This window comes from Mycteria americana, chromosome 4 (assembly GCF_035582795.1).
Source record: "Mycteria americana isolate JAX WOST 10 ecotype Jacksonville Zoo and Gardens chromosome 4, USCA_MyAme_1.0, whole genome shotgun sequence".
NCBI lineage: Eukaryota > Metazoa > Chordata > Aves > Ciconiiformes > Ciconiidae > Mycteria > Mycteria americana.
In genome coordinates this window covers 52221956-52246787 of record NC_134368.1, presented here as the reverse complement: position 1 = coordinate 52246787, position 24832 = coordinate 52221956, and the positions used below count along the sequence as shown (strand labels likewise).

Sequence of the window (24832 nt, the reverse complement as noted above, 5' to 3'; positions counted from 1 at the left end):
AGCAGGTACCTGCCCGCGCCCTCCGGCTCTGGGGGGGCTTGAGGCGGGGGTGCAGGGGCTAAGCGCCGACGGCGGGGTGCCGAGGTGCCCTCCCCGCGGGCCGGGGCCCCCTCGCCGCCCCCCGGGCGCTGCCCCGCTCTCCCTGCGGCCGCGGGGGGGAGCCCGGCCGCGGCCCCAGCGCCGCAGCCCGGGCGCTCCCCCCTCCCCAAGCTGGGCAGCCGCCGCCGCAGCTGCGAGCGGCCGGGAGGCGCCGGCGCCCGCTCGGCACGGCTCCCCGGGCGGCGCCGGCGGCTGGCCGGGGCCGGTCTGCCCGAGCCTCCCGCCGCCGCTGCCTCTTGGTAGCCGGCACGAATCGCCTCCCCCCTGCCCCCCGCGGCGGGGAGGGCCACCCCAGCGGAGCCCTCCTCCTCCTCCTCCTCCTCCTCCTCCTCCTCCCTCCCTCCCTCCCTCCGCCCGCCCTCCTCCGCCGCTGCACACCCCGAGGAAGGGCTTGTGTTCCTGCCCGGATGATGCATTTCTCCGCAAGGTCATCCCTGCCCGCGGCTCCCCGGGCGCCGCCGCGGAGGTAAGGGGAGGAGGGAGGGGGATCGTGAGCACCTACACCTACACCCCGCCCCACCGCCCCCCCAGCAAGTTTTTTTCGGCGCGGGAGAGCAGCGGGCTCGGTGCGAGGACAGGTGCCCGGGGCACGGCGGGGTGGCGAGGCGGGGGGCTGCCTCGCCCTGCCGGCCTTGCCCGGCGCGGGGGTGCCGGGAGGGCCGAGCCGTGCCCGGGGAGCGCTCCCCGAGAAGCCGTGCCCTCCTCCGCGGGGTGGGGGGGCTGCGGCCGCCCGCCCGCCGCCACGCCGGGCGGACACCTGGGGGTGGGGGGCGGCCGGGCCGGGCCAGCCCCGAGGGGGCCTCTCTAACGCTCTGCTGATTTTTACCGGCGCTTGGGGGCGGGTCGGGCTCCCGCGTGTCCGGGAGCGCGGAAAACTTACAAGAAAAAAGAAAAAGAAAAATAAGGTGCCCCCCCACCCGCCGCCGCCGGGCCGGGGGGCTGCGGCGGGCCGGGCCGGGCCGGACCGGGCCGGGCCGGGGGATGCGCGGCCGCCACGGCAGCGGCGCGGTCGCCACGGCAACGTGTCGGCGGCCCGCGGCCGCGGTGTCGCAGCGCGGAAGGGCCCCCGGAGGCCGCCGCCGCGGGGGACAGCCCCGGCCCCCGCCTTCCGCCCCCCGGCCTGGGGATCACGGCGAAGCGGCGTCCCCCAGGGCCGCCCCGCGCCCGCTCCCGCGGCCTCCCCGGGGCGGGAGAGGCGTGCCGGTGTGCCGGTGTGCCCCGGGACGGGTGTCTCGGAAACCCGGGGCTCCCGAAGCCGCGCTCTCGGGGGTGCTGGGCTGGGAGCGGCAGGGTGGTCCGCTGGGGCTGCGAGCTGTGGTGTTGCCGCCCGATCAGAGGCCGCCTTGGCGGCGGGCCGGGCCGTGCTCGCCCCGGCGAGGGTCGCGCTGCCGGTTCGCTAGAGGCGCGTTCAGCAGCCTGGCTTGGGGCTGGACACAAGTCCCTGGCGGCCTTTGCTTCCTCCTGCTGAGGTCAGTGGCAAAACTATGGATGATCTTGCCAGCTCCAGTCTGTGACTTGTGTTGTCTACAGCTCAGCCTACTTTTTGTGCCCCATACAGGCCTTGGCGTCGTTAATACTTTTTCCCTTCATCCTTCTTTTTCTCTCAGGAGAAGATATCGATGCTGCTGGTGGATTTATTAGAGTCATAAGGAATTATTATGATCCCATAGTCTAACCTCTTCCATGATATAAAGCACAGAGTGTTCCTCAGTGAGTCCAAGGTCTGGCCTACCAGCCTCTTCAAACAGTCTTGATTTAATGACTTCCAGCGATGGGGAGCTCACTACATTCCTGGATAATTGGCTCCGATTGTTAATACTGTTACAGATTTGCATCTTTTTTCCACTTTGAACTTTTCTGACTTCATCTTCTAGCTACTGGATCTTGTAATGTCTTTGTCTGTCAGATTAAATAGCCATCTAGTTTCAGACCGTCTCTCTCTGCTCAAGTATTTAAGGGCAGTAATTAAATAGCCACTTAACGTTGTCTCTGAGATAAATAGACCGAGCTCCTTTGGTCTCTCCCCGGCATGCAGATGCTCCCAAGGAGGAATGGCTCGGCCGCTCTTCTCTGAGCCCCCACCGTTGTCCTTGCGGGCCACCGGCGCTGCGCAGTGGGTTCCAGGAAGGCTCTCGTTAGTGTCACATGCGGAGATAATAACCTCGTGCTCAGTATTCCCCTGTCTATTCACCCAATGGCACGAACTTTTCTTTCCCACGACTACACGGTGGGAACTCATGTTCCCTTAGTTACATGCAGCGATCCCTGCGTTTCTTTGCGAGCCAGGGTTTTCTCAGAAGCTGGTTGCCTGTCCTGAAAGGGGCATTTAAATTAAATCCTCCTACATGCATAACTTTGAATCTGCCTCTATTAAATGGATTTTTCCCTCCTCCCATCACTTTAACTTCCAGGGAGTCTGCAGCTCGGGAATGATGATAGAGTTCTGGTGTTTCTCCCTCTAGAAGGCAGCTGAGTTTTTTCCTGGGACCTCCATGCTAAAACCCTCTTTCTTCTTCTTGGTAGCATTTGCTCCAGATGACCTTAAAGTTATTTGAAGTTTACTGGGGGAGAAGTTATACTGAGTAGTACGCAAACTGAAAGGGCCCATTAGTGAATTGGTTTCGTAACTGCTTTCGCTCAGCTGTGCCTCCAAGTGTCGGTGAGAGAGAAAGAGATTTGCTTTCCTGTCTTACAGAACTGTAAATCCCGCTGCTGGGTATGAAGTCTAGGCTGATACATACATTGTCATTATGTTGTGAATCTTTAACTTGAATTTTGTGAGTTTTACTTACTCTGAAGTGTGCTCAAGCCTGGATTTATAGCTCTCTTTAGAAAGCACAGTATCTGAGAGTATAGGCCAGAGGTGGGTGTTTTTGACAGGGTATTGTCAAGTTTTCCAGTAGCACGTAGCAGCTCGAAGGGGGCTGAAAGGATGAGATTGAGCAGTCTGAAGGCACCTGCTGTGGGGGGAGATGGTACAAAATAATAAAGTCCTTTGAAGTGGGCTTTTCTTTGTTTGTTTGTTTGGGGGGGGGTGTAACCACCATGACTTACCCTGTGTAAGAGCTCAATGCACACTGAGGGAGGGTGATGTAAGAAAGGTCCAAAATTTGAAGACCTTTAACTGTACATGAAGGCCATCCCATGAAGTAAGTCAGGTGATGATCCTTGTGAGTAAGGTTTGTTCGCATGAATGTAGATAGCAGGTTTCAGCCTTTAGAATGACCTAACTGTCTTCAAAGTGTTAAAATTAAGAAAAAGTACATTCTGATCATGTAATGACTTAAGTGTCAGGACAATGAGCTTTCTTGAAATTTCACACAGGATTTTTTGTTTTTCTCTTCAAGTCCCTGAAAATATGTCTGTACAAAAGATTGCACTAAGTATAGTGATGGATGAATGAGGTACCCTTAAAAGGTGTGAAAATCATTACTGAGATCAGATATCACATCTGACTGAATAGAGTGACCCTATGAGTTCTAGAATTGTGGTGAATTTTCTACAGGCTGGTGTCAGCATCTTAGGAATTGTTTATTATGCATATAATTGTATATCCCTCCAATATGAAATTTTGCAACTTTATTACCTGGGAGGTACCTTCCCCCATCCATTCAAACTTAGCTTCTCTCCCCCAGCTGGGCTAATTTCTCTGATTTTTTTCAACATATGCTTTCCCTTCTCAAGGTTGCATCTTCTCTTCAACTCCTTTTGCAATCAGAAGAGTATGTATATCTTTCCACAGAGGTCACCCTGTGGTCCCAGAACTTATCCATTCTTGAGTCATGATGCCCATCCTGGGTCAGCCCAGCATTAAGAACAGTGGCTGTTAATTAATCCTACAAGGCCAGGACAGACAGACAGACGATAGTATTTTTATGAGTCTCAAACTTGGTGTCAGTTGAAGGCTGTCCAATGAGTGCTAGGTTAGAGTTAGGTGGATTTCATTAGCAAAATATGCTGGCAGAAGTAAAATTTGTCAGATCTGGGTCCTACAACTGTTACTGCCACCTTTATTTTTAACAACGTAAACCCCCTCCATCGGATGGAGTCGAAACCAAGGAGAACCTGATTATATTAAGAACAACATCCTGCCTCTGATTTGTTTGTGAAATCGTCACTGATGTAGGAGTAAAAGCAAGCTGCTCGTAGTCTTGCAGCTACAGACAGAACAAAATTTTGTAACTTGTACGACTGTTTGTCTGGCAACACATCATTTCTTAATTTATAAGCCCCACATTAAAGGCAGAGGTGGGCTATAGGCTGAATCTGTTGCCTTTGTGGATTTAAGAGCAATCCTGGATTAAGAGCTGATATTGTCTAACTGCATATAATGACTTCATAGCTGATAAAACTTTTGTACCTGCCCTACAGGGTTATGAACTGGTTCTGTTTGTGCAAAATTCTTTAAAATTAGCTGCATCGTTACTGCCAGTACTTTGATATTATTATGGAAAGACTAGAAATGTAACAAAAGTCACCCAGCATTGTTTCTGTATTAAGCTTGGATACAAATTGAGAGCCCTAATTGTAAGCCTCGATACTATGTGACAAGATGTCTAAATTGATCCCATATTTGGTCTTATACATTGGATCATTCAGGTAAACATCACCTTCTTGAGAGTCAGAACAAAAAAAGATTTATATTTACTAGGGGAAAACAAGTTCTGGATATGTTCTGAGTGAAATTAAATTACCTTCCAGTAGGAAAAGCTTTTGAGAGCGTATCTGAGCACAGTTTACTTTTGCAAATAGTAAACATAGAAAAGGGCTACATACGTTTTATTATATACATGGACTTTGAACTCAGTTCTGTATGACCTCAGTAACAGTTCTATATGACCTCAGTAACAATTCTATATGAACTCAGTAACAATTCTATAGAAACAAAGACTTGTACTGATTAAAAATGTAATCACAGATGATCAGTTACTTATTAAAGTGGAGTGGTTTGTTTCTTGGAGTCCATGGCTAAGAGTTCGTGTTTGTATATTGGCAGCAGATCCAAAAGGGCAGAGGTGTCAGCACGCTGCTGAGTAAATAGGGACGAGATGCAACGTCAACGTTTGCAACTCCACGCGGGGTGTGGGGGAGAGAGAGAGGCAAAGGGAAAGGCGGAGACCAAAGGAGTAATGACTAGGAACCAGCATAATACCATTTTGCCCCAATTTGTCCTCTGTCAGCAGCGGACACATGTACTTGGGGAAAACAATTAAGTGGAGGGAAGAATGCCAACAATCACAAATATTACAATGAACTGCTGTAAAAGCTTCTATCAGGGTGCTACAGGTGTGTCCACAGAGGACAGATTGAATTCTTCTTTTTTCCCCCATCTGTAACTCCATGATCCTGTGTTACAAAACTTAGTAGCAGGTATGGAAGCTCTTACCACAGCCGTTATCAACCGGCCATCCAGGGAGATCCTGTTATTTTTTTTGAATGACCCAGGAACAAGAGTCTGTATCTATTATATCTGTGGTTGTAATTATTAGCAACACCCATTACTTTTACTGTTCATTTTACTATATTTATTATACATTAGTAAAACCTGGTAATAACAGTTGAGTTTGCTGGCTTCCTTGCCTGCTTTCCTCCCTCTGAAAGTAGTTCTCTTAGAAGGACGAGAAGGAGTTAATCAAGGGGGACACAAACAGACACCCCAGTGCTTTGTTGAACTATTAGTATCGGTACTATTAGCATCTCTGCATACTATTAGTATCTGTATCTAACATAGTGGAGCCCAGCTCTGAGCTGAGACTCAAAGCTTGTATCACTTGGCAAATGGTAACGATTCATTTGCCAAGCTAAGTTATACCACTGTCGTCTAGCGTTGGAGATGCAAATACTTTGCTGAGGGAGTGGAGAAGATTTTTAGAATACGATCATAAGAAGAGTGTATTCTGAGCTGAGATATTTCTCATCTCCCTCTTGGGCAACCCTCACACTCACAAACTCAACTATGATAAAATAGATATGAAGCACATTGCTAGATGGGAATCTTCAATGCGGTCTGGTAAACTTCTGATCCAGGAAGCAGCAGCATTGCAAAGTTTAAAATCATTCATATTGTCTATGGATGAATCGTAGTTACATCATAACAACATCCGTACTCTCATTTGTGTGCCTGTACATTAATGCACACGCACAAATGGGAGAAGAGCCGTGTTTCCTGGAGGGCTGGTAGTCTAGCAAAGTCTGGCAAGAGCTAACGAAGCTACCTCAGTAGTTCAGTTAGCTACCACTATGAGCAAATCTCAACTGAAGCACAGATTAGTGCTGAAGTAACTAGTGTAGGAAAGGTTGCTTGAAAAGAGCCTGCAATCAGAAGTAATGTATTCTTATTGTCTGAAAAAACAATATACCAATCATAGGCAGAAAGAGTGACCAAACATTCAGCTTTGGAAAGGCGGATCTTATTATTTGCCCTTTTTTCTGACCTTTTTTTCTGCTAAGTGGACCAGATGTTTCCAAAAATCTTGAAAAGTAAAGCTTGAGTTCTCTCTGTGACACCTGTATTTCATGATTTTGCTGTAGCTCAGTGATGGTAATTAATATTGTCAGCTCTTCACAATCCTCATGCAATTATCACCAGTTGGTGTTTTGTCCTGAAGAACAGGATGGCTTTCTATATTCATGTGTGGTTTTCTTTTTCTTTTGGAGAAAGTTGAGCAAATATCGGTTACTGTGATCAAGATCCCAGGCTGCATTCTAGTGGTGAAAATCTTTCCCAGTGACGCTAATGTGCAAACAAACAAAAAGCTCAGTTTTTAAAAGGGAAATTAAAAAAAGGCAAAATGAAACAAGGTGCTTTGCAATTATTTTTACTGCTCTTCATGCAAAAAGACAACAAATTCAAATAGAGGACGTGAATACTATGCTACATTATGACTAATCTTAAAAGGATACTATAAAAAGCAATGGCTTCTCTCAAATGATGACAGTGAAGTCAGTGAAGATTTAATTCAGAAATTTTCCAGTGGCTCCAGGTCCCCTTTTTACATGCAACAGTAGACCTGCTGCTCCATGGAAAAATCACTAGAAATCTGAGAAAATCAGTCAGGTTGTTATCATGGAAACAGTGGGAATTTCCAACACAGGATAATGAAGGATCTGAAGTTACCTTAAATTTGCACAAACAGAAGTCAGTTTGTTACCATTTGTGTGCAAAACAAAAATAGTTATGTGGTTGGGCATAAGTTTCAGATGGATGGATTTTTCCTTTCCTGGGTGGAACAGAAAAAGAACAGTAGACTGGTTACTAATCTGATTTTGCATGGTTTTGGGAAGAGATGAGTGTTCCTGTTGGTGGAGGGTAGAGCTGCAGCGTGGTTTCTCTGGTACCAGGGGAACGTGGTGTCTGTCAGCTCGGGGGTGAGCAGAGTCACTTAACCTAAAGCCAGACTGACTGAAAGTGATTTTCTAGTCTTGAGCAGTCATTTTGCCTTAGTAAAGAAACTGTAAAACACGAAGTCCAAGGACTGGTGCTTTACCTCTGGTGTGTTGCCAGTGGGATCTTAGTCCAAAAAGTAGCATGGCTGCTGAGTGCTCAGGGTACAGTCCCTCTCCTTCCATAGGGCCCCAGGACTCTGACCGTGGAGTATGTCCAAAAGCAGCGCCAAACAGCAGAGCAAATCTGCAAAGTCGGTGTAATGGCCTAGATAGGAAATCTTCTGGCAAAGATGATGACGTGGACAGGGCACCGTTGCATTTTAGCAAGTCCCCATTTTCTTTCTTCTTTCTGGAGCTACAATTCCAAGCAGGTTTTAGGATGTCCTTTGGGCACTGAGGAATGAACTAGATATCACCAGGTCCCAACTAGATATCACCAGGTCCCAACTTCAGAAGGTGGAGAGGTGTAAAAGTCCTATAAACCTTCCCAGCCCAGAAGCAGTCTGGCTGTTGGGGAGTTAGCTAGCCCTTCGGCTAGAAAATGCTGAAGGATAATCAGCCCTTAGTATTTAACGAACTAAAGGGTCACTCTCTTTCTTCTGAAGCATCAGTTTCACAAAAAACTTCTCACAGTTGAAAGACTTAGCTTTAGAGATGAGTCATTAGGAAAATGATAAAATATAATAAGCATGCTGGGGGTGTAAGGAGGGGTAGAAGTAATGTGATAAAATATTTGTCAGAAAGATGATACTCTGAGAAAAGCTGTATGGAAACAAGATGACAGAATTATTCCACCCTGAAAGGCTGGTATTTCACAAGTGCTGAGAGTTTTGTAACACTTCAGCACATCGCAGCATCTCCATATTTATTAAAAGAAAATGTTAATCCTTCCCTTGAGGTTAATAATTAGGGAATATCTGTTAAAAGCCAGTAAACGGGCTATGAAGGTCTGCATAAGTTTATCAGAACCCAGATTTCTACTCAAGCCAAGCAGTACCCTTACAGGATGTCCTGTTTCAGCACTCTGAAAAATAATGTACCGGTTTCCGTCCAGTCTGCAGGGACAGGTCTCCCAATTACAAATGCAGCTGTGATAACATTTGACAATTCCTAGCCGCAGCACCAAAGGCATTTTCACAGAAAGGGTAAGTGATATTTCTAAGGGTCACCTCAGTCCGTGGTATGGCAGAATGAAGTGACCAGGCTTTTGGGCCCCTGACTGCTGCCCGGTCCTTCAAATAAACCTGTTCATGCCATAAGCATGAGCACTACTAATTGCAAATGTGCTTTCACCTACCTCAGCCAAGGGCTGAATAGACTTGGAAGATCCATATGTGTACGTGGTGGCTTCAGGTCAGGACTGTGCAGAATTTGTGCTGTTTATCTCATGCCTGAGAACATAGGGTTGACGGAGCTAAATTCAGCTTGTAGTTTTGGCCATGTGAAATGATGCTAGAAATGCATGAGGATGCACTGCAAACAATGACTGAGGAATAAAAGCTGTTCATTCGTTTCCTGAGAAGTCAAGCAAGCTCCATCTGGAGATGCAGAGGAGAGCTTTAACAAATGGGTATTACAGAAGAATTAACTTCATTAATTTAGCTCCTTGTGCTTTTGGCACTTAGGAATTAATCCAGCCTTTATCGATTGTTTAAGTCTCGATTAGCTTGGTGCCTAAGAAATGGAAAGGACAAGCAGTTTCCTCCTGTGTGTAGCAGGCATAGAAACTAGCAGAAAGACAGGCTTCCCTTTGGTGAGGAGAGGGGTCTTTACCTCCTGGCTGGGGTCAGTGTACACCTCAACTTAAAGGGAACAGTTCAAACCTCAAGTCCTGGGGCCACTTTACACCATCCACACTGCAATAAAAGCAGATAATATCCTATCATAAGGCCTGGGAGCCTTCCCTCAGAAACACTCTTGTATTACATGGTCTACTTTGAGAGTTGCTTCCAGCTGGACCATGCTTAGCCATTATCATAGAAACATGTGCAGTTGATATTGGGAAATAGCAGAACAGTATTTATCCAGTTCAAAAGATGCTCTTAATATGAAGGGCCTCAGGGGAATATTGCTTGGAAAATGTATTTTCATAATAAAATGACCTATTTTAGAATTATAGTTTTCCATGCTGGAGGAGGCAGGAAGGTGGCAGGAGGCTTGCCAAAGAGATGGACAATAAGCACACTCACACTTGCTCCCTAACGAGAAGATGAGTGGACTGAATGTATTAATAAGATAGCACACAGGGTTTTTTCAGCTAGGTTCCTGCATGCAGGCTATTTGTATGTGTCTGTTATATTTAAATGAACGTGCCTGCAGGAACGCGAGCAGACGTTCCTATCAGCAGCCAACCCAAACATGCAGATGACAGGGAGAAAGCCCACACAATGTCTGTTTGAGCTGCTCCGCAAAAAGCCTGAGGAGAAGAAAATAAAGTAAAAGGAGGACAAAGCTAATAATAGTTTTGTTAGGTATCTACCAAGGAAGCAAGCTTCAATTACATTACATTTCTAATGCTAGGATCCCGAATAGTGAGCTGTGTAACAAGTGTTACTTGCTGTTACTCATCAGTTCCATCTGCATGGATGCTCCAAGACAACCCATGTGTTGTCGCTTCTCCAGTAGCAGAGCCTGCCGTCCTAGAATGACTAATGAATCCCACTTACTTGGCCTCAGTTTGTCTCATCTTTTGCCTGTTGAAACCTTTCTCCTTTTTCAATGTGATTTATAATCTAACTTCAGCGATCAAATTAGTCTTTAATCATCACATGAGTTCAACTAGTTGGCAATCACAGCCACACCTGTTATTGTAAAATCACATCAGAGTCAGTAGCTAACATGCTGCTCAGAAAAAAAAACTTAATTAGGTGGGTGATATTTGACCCTGCAGTTAAAGGCTCTAATTCCTTTGATGCAAACCCCATCAAACGGAGCTGCCAGAGGTATCCAACCAGACGTATTAAATTATATGATATTATTCCAAACACCATAGTTGCCATTCTGACATGAAGCCAAACAACATCATCCTTTCAGTCATCCAATCCTAGGCAGCTGATTCAGAATGAATTTAGGGCAGATGAGGCAGAGATGAATGGGCAGAATATCTAGCCGTAGTACTTCAGCCAGCCAGTAGCATGCCCTTTGAAATCCTTGTCCTTTACAGTCTTTAGTGATGGTCCTGAAATACTCCTGGCTTGTACAGAACACCGTTGCCATCCTAAATAGCGGATAACGATGATAATGAACTCCCAAGAGTTGAAAGTTTGGTTGTACTGGTGGCTTCTGCAAATCCGGAACCTGTCTCCAATGTACTTTGCAGGAATGCAGTGCGCTGTGCAGAAGGTTTTAAGCCCAAAGTTTTCTATGCAATAGTTTATTGCAATAGTTTTGTATCATTGAATTTAGGAAAGAACAGAGTGGTAGAAAATTTGCAGAGAAAAAGACACTGAATAGGTCTTGTCATGACCTTCTCAGTTCTGTGTCTGGTTGCAGAAAGGAGTTTTCTCATCACTTTTATGCAGTCTTCCTGGTGCTTCTTTGATCCTTTTTCTGAGTGGTTAATGATTCAACTTCTCCTCATATCTTGAGTGGAAACAAGAGTGTAAAAGTACCTGTTTTCTAGCAGACCATATGTTGGCTATCACTAAGATTTTGCACAGTGGAGTTAAAGACACATTTAAATGTGTTTTGGGGTGGACCTGTTAGCTTAGTTTTGGAGAGCCTTTTGAAGAAGAAATGCACATGAAAATATATATTACCCCTTGAATTAATGCAGTATTCTTCCATCTCTCCTTCCCCCTCTTGAAGGCTGACTTGGTGTGTTGCATGTGGAATTTCATCCATGGGCTCCTGAGCTGAACTCCATGACCAGGATTTAACTGGGATAAATCTCCTGTAGTCACCTAGTCTTGATTTGAAATTCTTCACTGCTGACAGTCGAAATGGTTAATCAGTCATATACACTTAATGACTAATTCTGACTTTCTTGAGAGAGGATTTCCTGTTTGTGACTGAAAAGAGGGCAATCTTTGGGAAAATGGGCTTTCCCCTTCTGCAGGTATGCATTTTTTAGTTCAGTCTATTTGCTTTCATTTTTTTGCTTCTTACGTCCCTATACACAGAAAAATACTTTCTGTATAGTCAGAGAGCAGCTTTTTGAATAGTGTTTGCTGTTAGTCACTCATTGAAAGAAAGAGACCTAACATGAATTCAAAAAATCAGGAAATGGCAAAAATATCCATCAGAGGCTTAGAAAGACAGAGGAATGTTTACGATGTTCAAGTTGAGTGTGCAATGTGAGGTAGCAAGAGGTATGCACATGGTCACCATCACAAATATTTAAGCAGTGGTAGAACTGTCTTTCAAAAGGATGCTATACCATGGTGCAAAACACAATTTAAAAAGTCCATTTCTTGTGAACAGTTTCCTGGCCTTGAGCTATATGAAGCTGTGAAATGGTCTGGCAAGGAGCACGGAGTAAGAGACAGATGGAGAATCAGTGCTGGAAGAGCATTCACGCCTAGGTCCAGGAGGCAGAGGGCCAACACATTTCTGTATCACATGAACCAACCAACTTGCTTGCTCCTGCATGTCCTCTTTTTTCTGACAAGAGCAGCTCTCCCCTTTACCTCTTACCTCCTCCTGCCTTCCTACCCAGCCAGAATTCACTCAGCAGGTGTAGAGACAGGTCAGCCTCATAAATGGAATAAAGTCATTGAGTCCATGTGGGAGAAGGCTGGTGTTCCTGGGATCAGCATTTAGCCTCATTCTCCAGTTTTGTGGGAGAAACTTAGGACTGAGGCACACTAACCTTGAAATTCAACAGCTGAGCAACTTGATCTAGTTGCTGCCCAGAGAGAAGACCAGGGAGCTAATGAATTTCTAGGGGTTGCAGCTTTTCCCTTAAAGGGCAAAGCCCCCACACACTAGGGGAAAAGAACACATTTTGTCCTCCTGGGAAAAGAAAAGGGTGAGTTTTGAAGTGGCGATGGGGGATTTTCCAGCCCATCTGCAGTGCTAACCAAACATCTGTCTCGCTCAAACCACCTCCTGTGACAGTCTGCGTTTGCAAAAATGTTTTTCTCCTGTTGACTTGGAGTAGAACAAACCCAACGGTTTTCCTGTGGCTGCCCACGCCTATGGTTTAGAGTTGTTAATAAATAGATTAGGGAGCAGAGTGAAGAGAGCTGAGGTAGCGAGGATCAAGCTATAGTAATTACCAGGACTGGGCTGCCCAGCAGCCAAGCACGGATGGAGGGGAAGGTGCAGGCTCCTCACCTTAGTGACAGCCAAGTTTCTTGGAGTGGGGCCTGCGGTTTTGATAATACGGTTATACAAGGAATACCTGATAAATTGCTCTTAGTTTCCTGGCTCTATAGTCTGGACTTGCTTGATCTTCTGATCCAGTCTGCCTCTCTGTCCACATACTTCTTCCATTCGCTCTTGGTCTGCTCTGTCCCCCCTTGCTCAAGCACACAGGCTACAGGTTTATAGGAAGGGTCATTCCAGACCAAGAACAAATTGCCAGCCTTGCTCTGTGCAAAAGCAGCAGCTCACCTGTAAGAAGAAAAAAAGATAATTGAGTGGAGTTGCTTGCTCAGTATCTCATTGCCCTGCTGCCCTGTTCACACTGGATGTCCTCCTCTCAGTTGTCCAACGTTCATACCCCATCCGATCCCATGCCCTGCCCGAGCTTTCTGAAGAGCAAGAGCATTAACAGAGCCTTTTCCAAAAGTGCTTACCTCCTTGTATGAACACTTACAGATCTGCAGTGGTTGCAAGTACTTTCCTTGGGTGGATGGCCCTCCTAGGTCAGTAACATCCTTTGCTTGTTCAGCTTTAAGGTGGTGCTTTGTGGGTTTTGGGGTTTTTTCTTCACAAATGCTGGCAGCAGCATATTCTGTATACTTGTTTGGTTTTCTAGCTTGTGCTTTAACAGAGGCACCAGTCTGCTTCGCCTCTTTATAGATTCGGGACTTGCTGTATGGCAGTAATCCAGTGAGGGAGCACCCCTTTTAATATTTTTTGGTAATGTGTCAAAGGGGGATCTCTAAAGCCAGATTCCTACACTCATGATTGCAAAGAGCTTTTAGTAGTAGATGATGAGATGTAGGAGAAAGGTGTTCTGTAGTTAAATCACTGGTGTTAGACACTGACTGTTGCATAGTTTTCTCTTCAGCTGTGTTAGCTTCTAAAGAAGAGGCAGAAAAAGTACTGGTTCCTACCTCTTAAGCTATGAATGCTTAGTATCTCTATGCTCACATGTGGCATCTGGCGAAATGGCAGAATATGTTAGGGCCTTCTGGCATTTCTTGGATAAGAACAGGAACAAAAGGAATTGTATTTTCAAAAATACTGAGCAACTTTTGGTTCTCACTAGCTTTACTGGTACTTCTGATTATTCAGCATTTTGGAGAATCAGACTTCTTTGATTTCAGCGCCTAGCTTTAATCACCCAGGTTAGGCTGGATGACTATCTTTATGTTAGCATATATCAAATTTTATGTGTATATGTATGTCTGCAATCACGTATGTATGCATAGTTTGTGGTAATAAAAATTGTATCCATAAATAGGATGTCAATAAAAAGAAATTGTGGTAGGAAGCCTACCGTGCATCCCTAGCTGTCAGATGACTGGTTGAAGTATCTAGTGCTTATCTTCAAGAAGGTCCTGTGTGGAAATAAACCATCTTGTCTGGATTTTCAGACTGGCTCTGAGGTTGCCACGTGTTTTCTCGCTCCTTTAAGTATGCCTCTGTGCATGAGGCATCTACGTTCGGTGCGAGTCCAGTAATTAAGCCCTAAGCTGTGAATGATCCTTTTTCACGCCCTGCCAGCTTCCACTCTAGCTGACTTAGAAACAAGGACAAAGCTATCACACAGCCCTGCTCGCTCACAGCTGTGCTCTAGCAAGGTACAGCCTGACCTCAGCTCACTTCTAAGATTTGCAGGTTAAATATTCTGGCAGCTTGAGCAAGGGCAGCTAAAACTGCTCCGAAGAGGAGTAAAAAGGAACGCAGCGGGATGTGAGGAGCTGGGCATCAGGTGATAAACTCTGTAATTGCTTGGGGCTGCCACATCTTTTTTTTTTTTTTTTTTTTAATGCTTGGGGGCATGTTTTGCTCAAGGGTGTAGCTTGAGAAGCTTGTAGCTTCACCATACGTGAAGGTGAGCTGGAGGGATAGCTGCCGCGGTGAGTGCTGGTCATGCTGCCCATGGGGCTGTGGGTTTGGGCTTGGCCAGGTGGTCGAGGCAGCCAGCTTCAGTAAACCTGAGACTGTTAAACCCAGATGTGATGTATCTTGTTTGAGCCGTCATTTTAATTAATGCTAATTATACTCATTAACCAATTTGGCAATTATCCTGAGGGACGGTAATTCAAGTCAAAGTTAATGTCTTTTACCAGTGCCTCCCGCACGGTGTGTGTTGCTTCAGTCACCTGATAAATGGAAATGTAAATATGCCTGGCTTAAATGCAGAAGAAATGAGGAGAAGAGGTATGTCCAGTGTTAGGCTCAGCGTAAACCTTGAAGTCCTGGAAGATCCCAGCCCTCGACAGGAGTGGGGATGTCGCGTTAGCTGCTATAAGCCATCATGGCCTTGCCGAGGTCCAGGGTATGGACCATACATCTGGTACAGATAAGGCAGAGGTCCAGGGAATGGATATGGCTGCCATATTGCAACAGGCAAAGCTTTGGCTTATGACAACTCCAGTGATTGACTCCCAGTATTATTATTAGCTTTGAAAGGGTTTACAAAATAAGACATGCTGGGTCTTTGTTTCCAGCATCTTTTATTGAACCAGTTTCCAGATTTTGCGTTACTATCTCTTTAATATTTGCTGTCTTGAGGAAGTATTTCTGGTTAAGTATTTCTGGTTTTAGTTTGGTTCTGACACAGATGGGGCTTCCCAAGTCTCAGACACTAAATAAGGATTTGTGTTATGAGCATTGTGATTTTGAAGAATTTAGAGCAGAGAATGTAATTATTCTTAAGACTGTGAAAATCCACATTTAAAACATAGTATAAAAAGCTGCAGGCAGGTGGGTACGTTAGTCCCCCTTGTTAAGGATGGAAGGATAGAAGCACATTGAATCTAAGGAAAAAAATACACGTTTTGAATAAGCCATTGTTAAGAGACAATTCTAATGGAAGGGAGGATGGTTCCTGCAATTGTTAGTGCGAGAGATTTTCACACCCCTGGGCTGCCTGCAAGGGCAATTCTGAAAAGCTATTACCATCAGACACCTGTGGGATAGACTGCAAATAACAAGTTGTTCCTAAAATAAGCCGTCGTACAGCACAGCTGTTGGTGTTTTTCTTTGCTGCAGGAAGGTGGAGGTGTTGAGAGAGTGACTTGGTGACCGAGTTGGCTTCTTCACCCAGGGAAAGCACTGCAGTCTCTTTGTTCAAGCACGTCCACGTGGTGGATGGAGAAGACTTAAGAGCCTCTTTGTCCTGAAGAGCTCTCTGGCTATATAGTGAATTTCAGGACTCAAAAGTTAGTGAGGTAAGGTTTGGGGGTTGATTTTTACCAATGCTGAGTTGGTATCGGTGCCAGTACCTCCTTTTTCTCAAGCCAAGAGCCAGAACAGTAAGTTTCTCTCAATTTTACCTGATCAGATCTGCCACGGTGGCAGTCGCTCTCATCTGGGAGGTTTCTCAGATGTGTCTTTCAACACCTTCTGTCAGCTCTGGGTGGAGACTGAAGAAGACATGGTGTGGTTTAGAGGTGTAATTTTTTACCAGCATGTTCCTATCTAGCGTTTGCCTTCATTAGGGTCAAGCGGCTGGAAGCCCTCACACAGCTGCAGTGCTATGTATGTGGTTAGGCGGTCCGACATTTCTGGATGTAAAGAACAACGGTGTCACTGATTATCTGCAGTACATGACAAGTGTCATTTTTCCTGGCTTTGCAAGGTGCCATTTAGGATGTGTCATCCTGTCCCTGCTTGGTTAGCACATCCTGCTTTCTCCATGTCCTGCATGCAGTACCTCATCAGTTAAAAAAATAATAACGAATGAGGCGCTGGTCTCTGGCTTGGTCCAATTCCACCGGGGTCAACGTTCAACAAAATAAAGCGTATAGCCTCAAGTAAAGAAAACAAAGAGTCCGAGACTGAGATGACAGCTTTTCATGTAATGGTCCCACTGAAGGCATATCGTAAGCTCGTGTGACTGAGGCGAGCAGGTTAGAGTCCTTAGCTGGATGTACAGGTTTGAGTCATTGCCCTCAAAAGAGCATTTACCAGTGTTGTAAAGATACCACTGAATTGCTCCGATTTTATCTCTGAACACCGAAGGCTTCCAACCTGCAGCCATTTGGTTTCCTGCAGAGCCTCAATACATCAGACAAAAAGTGGCCCAGCACACGGCGCTTCCTCTCGTGTGTTTTTGAGAAGGTGTTTAGCAGGAGGCGGTTTACTAAGGAGATTATTTTGTTCTTTTTACTGCTCTTATTGTCAATGACAGACAGCAGCAGAGCAAAGTGAGAACGTGAAGAAACAGGAAGCAACTGCTGAGGTGGCAGCAGGAAGAAGGCAAGATATTTTTAACTGTTTGGGTTTTTTGTGTTTTTTGGTGGTTTGTTTTTTTTTTTTAAAGCCACAATGATAGCTGTTTCAGCTGCCAGCCTCTTTATTCACATTAGTTGTGTTTCTGATAGCCAGGAGGCAAGAGCAGACATGGTGAGATCATCATCGTGCCTTTCTTAGGTTAATCACAAGCTACGGCAAATTTCTGTTACAGTAATGACTGGTTGGGCTCTGCATCCTTCTTCTCTAATTACATGCTATTTGGAGTAGTTCTTTTCTGGTAGGATAACGCCTGTAAGCAACAATGGATATGTCCTTTGCCAGGTGCCTGTTATGTATAGATCTATTCCCTTCTCTAATATTCAGCCCAGCATCTCCATTAAAATAATATGTGAGGAGAACTTATTTTTTCAGATGGCGCATGAGAATTAAACATTATCATTGGGTTTTACCTTATGCAAAAGACATTCCTCCTGCTATCAGCTCTTCCAAGGCAAAATTTCCTTACTTGCAAGGTGGGTTAAAAAAAAAAAGTGCTGCTATAATATGCTTCTCTGGGTAATGAGAATATGGTTACTCAGCAGCAAATCAGGCCTAATTTTCTAGGGTGCTACCACCACTACTGGGGCTGCTTCAGCCATGTGATGAGTGTTTGCATTCAGTGCACTGGGGGAATGTTCTTAAGGAGAAGGTCATCATGAAATTCAGGAAATTTGCTTTCGAGGCTCTGAAAGCGTGTTAGAAGTAGATAACATCCTTTGTCCCATAGGGCCACCCTTTCCAAGACACACCTACTCAGCAGTAGTTATGTTTTCCTGACCACACAAAATGTGATTTTGGTCTTGGTCCAGCTCCCAGTAGATGGATGTCCACATAAACCTCACCATCCTGGTTGTTGCTAGTTGACTGGGAGTCTTAGCAGAGACAGCAAGAATTGCATGGGTACTAAGCCAGCATTATGCTTTCACCCCTAAGGACGATCACTCTGCTTTATAATGAAGTCACTTCGGCATTGCTGTGTAGGAAAAAGGTATTTATTGTTGGCTATTGTTAAACTGCTCTCTTGAAAAACAGGGCTTTTGTTTGTCAGCCATCAATGTTCAAATGCATTCAGTTGCATGAAATGCATTAATGAGGGGTTAGATTTCACCATGCTTTTATCAGACAGAAGAAGATAGCGGGATAGATAAGGAATGAAATTCGCATTTGGTTGACGGGCAATTCTGTTGCTTTCAACATCAAACATGAAAGCGGTGTTTGAAAGGTCCATACGACCCTCCTGTTCACATCCCTCAAACACCACTTCTTGTTTTTACTCGATAATAAGCTGAAGAAAAGTATTGTGGCAGTGAGCTATGTGCAATGGAGTCACCTGTCCCATGTGGACAGCAGGTTGCTGGTTTCCTCTCATGTGCATGTGTCAGGAGTGTGCGTGCAGACGTCCCTCCTGAAATGGGGCTTACCCTTGAAGTCAGGCTGCCTTTCCTTAAAAGTCACTTCCAGTGCCAGATACTGAAATAAAAAAAATGCGCTGATAAATAATGAGGCTCAACATAATAACATGCAATTAAAAAAAAAAGCAGCAAAATATGTATCCCTGTGGGTTTTATCCACATGTCACTTTCCCTCTGGGGTGGCCAAGGATATGAGGTGGGGGTGTCGCTGTAGCTTATGCAACTGTCAGAGCTGGGCTGCCGGTCGGTGTAGCTGTTTGATTTGGCAGTTTTCATAAAGCCACTTATCCTTCCCTTTCACCTTGGAGGAGAAAGACGGACGGGCTCTTGGTGGTATTCTGCAGCAAGCCGGCTATTCAGCAGGGACTTTCATATACTTACACGCCTCGCCAAAGAAAGCCTTTTTACCGGATGCTGTAACCCTGGGAGGAGGCGTGCAAAGAGAGAGCCTGTCTTTGCAGCCCCGTGCTGCTGCCCAAGACGCCTCTCTGCCGGCAGGGAGGACGCCCGGGAGCACAGCGGAGCATGAGCTGAGTGCGAAAGTAGAGGGGCGGGATGGGGACGTGGGGCAGAGGAGGGGACGGTGTGGGGAGAAGGGTGCGGACGAGGTGCATGTTCAGGCTGCCACCCAGCCCTCCTGCGGTTCCTTCCCACGCCACCCCCTCTGACCCTGCGTGGGGCTCTCTCGAGAGATTCTAGAGGCTGCGATTACGTGAGGATCTCGGCTTCCCCCGGAAGAGGCTTTTAGTCTGTGAGAAGGTGAGCTTTGAAGGCTCAAAACTTCAAGGGCAACAGACGATGCCACAATTCTTAATTGAAATCAGGATTTTCAATCTTCTTTCCAAATGTTGATTTCTAGCAATCTTCTTGAGACTGTATTTTCTACCACTTTTAAACATAGTTCTTCCCCTCTTTAAAGCGTTGGAGCACAAAGCAACCCCATCTTCCTTCTGGAAACCTGGAAGTGTTTTGCAAAACCAGGGTGTGCCCGTAAATGCATAACCGCTTGGTCCTTACTCCCATGAAAACAAGCCACTCTTGCAGCACTTCCACAGCACATGCCAGCCTGCTGCCTTTGGCCGTGGCCAGAGGATGGTGACCTCTTCAGCAGAACCAGCCCAGCTTTGGTGCTGGGGAACATCTGAGTGAAAGTCACCGGTGTGACCACGGTAGCTGTACGCATCAGGCTACAGAAAAGGATAATGCGATCTCTTCTGATACAATGACTTGCTGACAGAGATTCAAAGCAAAATGCAACCAGGAGTGAAGTTTACATGCATGCAGAAGATTTACATCATGGTGCTGCTAACAGTGCGCGGGCTCCCATCAGGGCTCCGTGAACAGACGCCGGAGCGAGACGTGGTGGTTGCTGCTTGTCTCCTGGCCGGGGCGAGATGGGAGCTGCCCACAGGGAACAGATGGGACACGGGCTAGAACATCCCATCTTAGAGCAGAGCTGCGGTCATACTTCCTTTTAGATGGACATCTTTCTAATTGAAGGGTAACTAATTATTCTGGTGCCAGCAGGACAGTAGAGCTGAATCAGGCTTGGTCACCATACAGTTTTTATTCATCCATGGTTATGGTCCTGCCTATTTAAAGCCAGCTGCAGATATTGCCACGCATCTGTCCCTGGGCGACTGCTGGGGTGCATGCATCTCTGGAGCGTTTTGAAGTGTTGGGGAGAGGTTCTGCTCAAGCCCAGACTCTCACATGAGCTTGTCGGCACCATCCTGCATTCAGGCAGCCATGGGACTGGTTTGCACCCTTTGGCCTGAAGTTGGAGCAGAGGTGTACCCCAAATCTGGTTCAGCCCTGCCTGGGTGCACTCTTTTTATACCAGTCTAAAGCATCAGCTGGTACTGATTTTTCTGGCAATCCTGAGGTCATGCTAGGGACAGAGTGACTGATGCTTGCTTCTAAACTGGGATAAACATTGCAGTACCAAAATTATAGATAGACGATCCCTTGTGCTCACTGCTAAGTGCCTGAGAGTACTTAAGAGAGATCCTGTCTCTGCAAGCCTCTTCTGCTGGACACTGCCCTTTCTGGACTCCCAGGAATTCAGCAAGAGTCTAGGGAGCACAGAGAGCATAGATTTAAAAAGAAGATGTGCAAAAGCTACCTGCAGAAACAAAATCTGGCAATGCTATCTGCATGCTGCAGTGAGAAAATTTAAATATTAGATTTTAAAATGTATTTAAAATTAATTAGAATTGCTTTGCATCTAGTTGATTAGACTATATCATTCACAGTAAGGTTACTGTGGCCTCTTGGAAGGGTGTACTTAGGGTTTGGTCAAAAGCTCAGCGAAATGAAGGAAGGTGCAAAGCAGTTTGTTTTGCTTTGGATTAGGCCCAGAGGCCACTGTGCCATTTGGTAGGACTGGCTTAACCCATTTTCTCATCTGCAGGTTGTGGGCAGCAGGTTAAGCTGAGCTTTGTCCTTCTAAAGTGGAGCTCCCATGCTCTGCACTTTGCAGAGTGTAAGCCTGTACTTGGCAGAGAGATGCAAGGTGAGAGGAGTCAGCAACCAGAAAAATATATTTCTTCAGCTTGTATAAAATACTGCTAGATAAATCTTCAGTAGCTGTCAGGCTGATTGGCAGCTCTCTTTTTGGCACAAAATGGCAGTGCATCTTGCCCTTGATTTTTCCCTCGATTTTCCTTGGTTTATTACTATTACAAAGCAAGCGCAAGCAGAGCCTAACATTTTTCTTGAGTACTTACCCTCTGTTTTTCCTTTTGGACTCATTTCCCGGTTTTCCCTCCGCCTTTTCCATTTTTCAGCATCGTGCCTCGACACCTGGGCGAGCAGACCTGCTAGGCGCTGCGGGCTGTGTCTCAGCATCCAGGAGGAAGAGCTGCGAGGGCCGGGGAGGAGCCAGGCTGCACCCCCAGAGCCCTGGCAGGAGCTGCTTTTTCCTCGGGGCTGTTTGTGCGGTTCAGTTGGTAGTTTCGGCGGATTTAGTATTGCAGCATGCGTCACGGGTGGTTAAAAAGTGCTTCTAGCGCAGGTGCTGGGAAGGGTTTTAGGAGGGGCTGTGGGGTTTGGTTTGGTGGTGTTTGCTCTAATACTAAAGCGAGTGGTCCGGACTTCCAGTGAGCGGGCTTGTACAAATAAAGGTCCTTTTCTCACGGGGCATGCACGTGTGCATTGCCACAGCATTTCATATAGGGCAAATACGCAAAGGGGTTTCGTGAATAGATGTGCATTCATTTCCAAAGGTGATTAAAGTGTGTCCTTCAATTCAGAAAAATCCTTGAACTCCTGAGGGCCAGCAGCAGGAAGGGTGTACAGAGGATCCATGTCTGTGTGTGTGCTAGGACTTCAGGCTGGCCAGAGCCTTCAAGCGGATCTGATGCTTTTCTAAAGCAAACGTCCCTACCCCAAAAAATAACAAGAATAATTGAAAAGCTTTTCAAATAAACCCACACACACCTAGAGTTAAAAACTCACAAATGAGAAATGTAACTTTTAATATAGTGAAACATAAAAATAAACAGGTAAGCTAACAAGTTCTTGTAGGCAGGCCCTTGCTCCTAGGCAGGGTTGCAGCCAGCACGGGGGCTCCTGAGGGGCTGCCTGGTCCTCTCCAGTCCCTGGGAAACTCCTCCTGTCACCCCTGGTGCCTGGCTGGGTGCTCCCCGCAGGGGCTGCCACATCCCCGCTCCTGCTCAGCTTCCTCTCCAGCATTTGTTCCGTGGCCCGTCGAGCTGAGCTGTCTTCCCTTCTTCTAGAGGGGTATGGCTGACCCTACCAGCCATTTAAGGAAACATAATAGTGAACGCACAAATAAGACCCATACCATCGATCGCATCTTGCCCTGTTTCTGTCCTCAGGGCAGTTGTGATAGAGCCAAACAAGGCTTCGGGTGTGAACTAGTATGACCTTCATATGGCCGTACTGTTGAGCTAGCCTTGAGCCCAGACGCTGCAACAAAAGTGCTCAGATACCATGATGATGGGCTCAGCTGATGAGCAGAGTCAAGGTGAGTTGTAGTTTAAGGCAGCAGAAAAAGGGCAGAAAACACTTTATTGCACTGAAAGCCATCTAGCAATGGGCTGTTGTCCATCTGGGCTGAGTAAAGTCATATTGGTTCACTGGCTAGCGAGGGAGTCAACAGGTATTTTGCAGTATCTGCTAAAGTGTTACAGCAGTTCTGCTAACTGAATCAGCAGAGGCCAGTCCAAAGCAAACCACTGCATACAGTCGCCCGCTCTGCATAACGTCTGCACAGAGGGTGCTGCAGCCCCGTGGCGCTGAACTTGTTGCTTCTGCCGTCCACCTCCCTGTCCGTCTCTGGCACGGGTTCCTGCGGTGTTTGCAGGTGTGGCCTGCAGTAACATGTGCTGTGCCCAGGTGTAGGAGGGCAGTGGGACTTTGTGCACCTTCTCCTTGAAATGCCAACCCCACCTCTTGTGGGAGCCGCGTGTATGCAGGGTATCTGTGGGCATCCCCTGTCGCCTCTTGCTCCCCCGGGATTGCAGCGTAAGAGTCTGTCTCCTGTCAGCATCCCAAAGCATGTTGAAAGATGGAAGCTGTGCGGATCTTGTATTTCACCTCTTTGGGCAATCTCTTGTATTTTAATGAATATGTCCTTGGTTTGTACTGTCCTTCACTGGTAGTGCCAGTCTTCGGTCCCACAGATAATTAGGAGAAAATAACCCATGAAGCAAATTTTTCACGAACAAACAGAATAACAAACACCCTTTGACACTAAAATAGAGGAAGTCACAGCATTTACAGAGAACAACTTAATGAGCTGGGAAAAAAAAACCACTGGGTGCAGAATTAGAAGGATGCAAGTGCACGTGTATGTTTAAAATTTAAAGAAATGTGCTTTGTGTTCTATATATTCAGTGGTCTAATATGAGTTAGAGCGTGCCATTGTCTTTTCCTTGGATTAGGAGACAAGAAGGGAGGCTGAATTCCTGCTTCAGCAGATGTTTATCTGTGTCCTTAACCCATGAGGTTGTATGATGATTTTTGTGACGATCTGAGACGTCATGTGATGAGATTAGAACTGTTAAGAACAAATATTCAGTACTTCCATTTGTAGAGACAAGGGTGAAGAGAGGGCTCCAAGAATGGGGGGTTCAAGGAATGGAACGCTGATGAGAATCCAGAATTGGCGAGAGGATGCTTGATTAGTTTGGGAGCTGCTTTTTAATTGTTTTTTCATTATTTGTTTTTAAATTCTTTTCTAAATTGAGGGAAGGTGGAGATACTGGCAGTCTCATTTGTGCTTTTGCAGATTTTCTGATTTTTCAAGAGGGAATGGGAGGCAGAATCTTATGCTGAAATTTCCTGGAAAATTTCTTGTTTTGTTTTATTAAACGTGCAGACTTTTTGGTTTTATTGACATTCTCATGAACAGCAGGAGGAAAGTTTGTAGTGTTGTTTTATTGAGGGATGGGTGTTACTGAAATAAATAGGAGTTTCTTTACATCGTCAGCATTGAGTTGCCTGGAAACCTCTTAAGGTTTGGGTTTTTCTAGCTTTTTTGTGTGTTTTAAAGTACATAAAGAAGACCTACTCAGTGACAAGAGTCCGTGAAGGTCTGCTGGCCATGCAGGGACCTTCCCAGACCACATAAGCCAAACATAGACTTTGTCAAAGTTAGAAACTTGTTGTTGCAAAAGGTCCAGAAAAATTCTATGTTGAGATGAGATTGACACAGTCAGGCAGACTGATTTGATCTGAAAGAATAAGGTGAAGGAGAATTGTGTTGGTGTAGAAAATCTGTTCTTATTACTAAAAATTGGTTTTGACCTTTGTGGAGATACTAATTTCACCTCCTGATAAAAGAAAATTTTGGATGATTGCTCCAGGTCAGGCATACAACACTTGAAAAATTCATCAGCAATCTTGATTTGTTTTGACATGTTTTTTGGCCTACTACTGAGTTTTGTATTTCTGTTTCTTCTAGGTATTTGCTTGCAGTCAGTGTTGCTTGTTGGTTTGAATCCTCGCTGCCTTGGCAGTTGAATAGTGTTGCCCACAGGTCCCAGCGTTGTTCTTCACTCCTATATAATAGGACTCCAATAATAAAAATGAGACAATAATCATAAATAAGACTCCAATAATAAAAATGCCTTTCCAGTTTTGTAAGTAGTTGGGTTTGCTTGCTTTTCTCGTGTAAGACTTGTATTTCATTCTGATTTTTATTAATTCTTAAGAAAGAGCACTGTCAAAATGTACCACATTTATTTAGACTACTACAGTGCCTTTGGCTCCTGTCATTAGGATGGCTTAGTGAAGAGTCTAACAAGGAAATAGCTCCCATGACTTTGACAACGGAGTCTTTATAAAAACTGTATTCTCATAAACTAACTCATTTCCAGAGTCGTCCCAGG

At 45.8% G+C, this 24832-nt stretch overlaps 1 protein-coding gene across 2 annotated transcripts in view; it reads left to right on the top strand.

Moving 5' to 3' along the window:
• The first annotated feature begins 236 nt into the window (after positions 1–236).
• Positions 237–24832, top strand: part of GPRIN3 (GPRIN family member 3) — a 31002-nt gene continuing 6406 nt past the window's right edge. The window contains exons 1-2 of one of the 2 annotated variants that reach the window (XM_075500576.1): positions 237–565; positions 15817–15995. The gene's annotated coding sequence lies outside the window, so the exon portion shown is untranslated. The remainder of the gene's footprint in view (positions 566–15816; positions 15996–24832) is intronic. The other variant, XM_075500574.1, reaches the window with a different exon arrangement.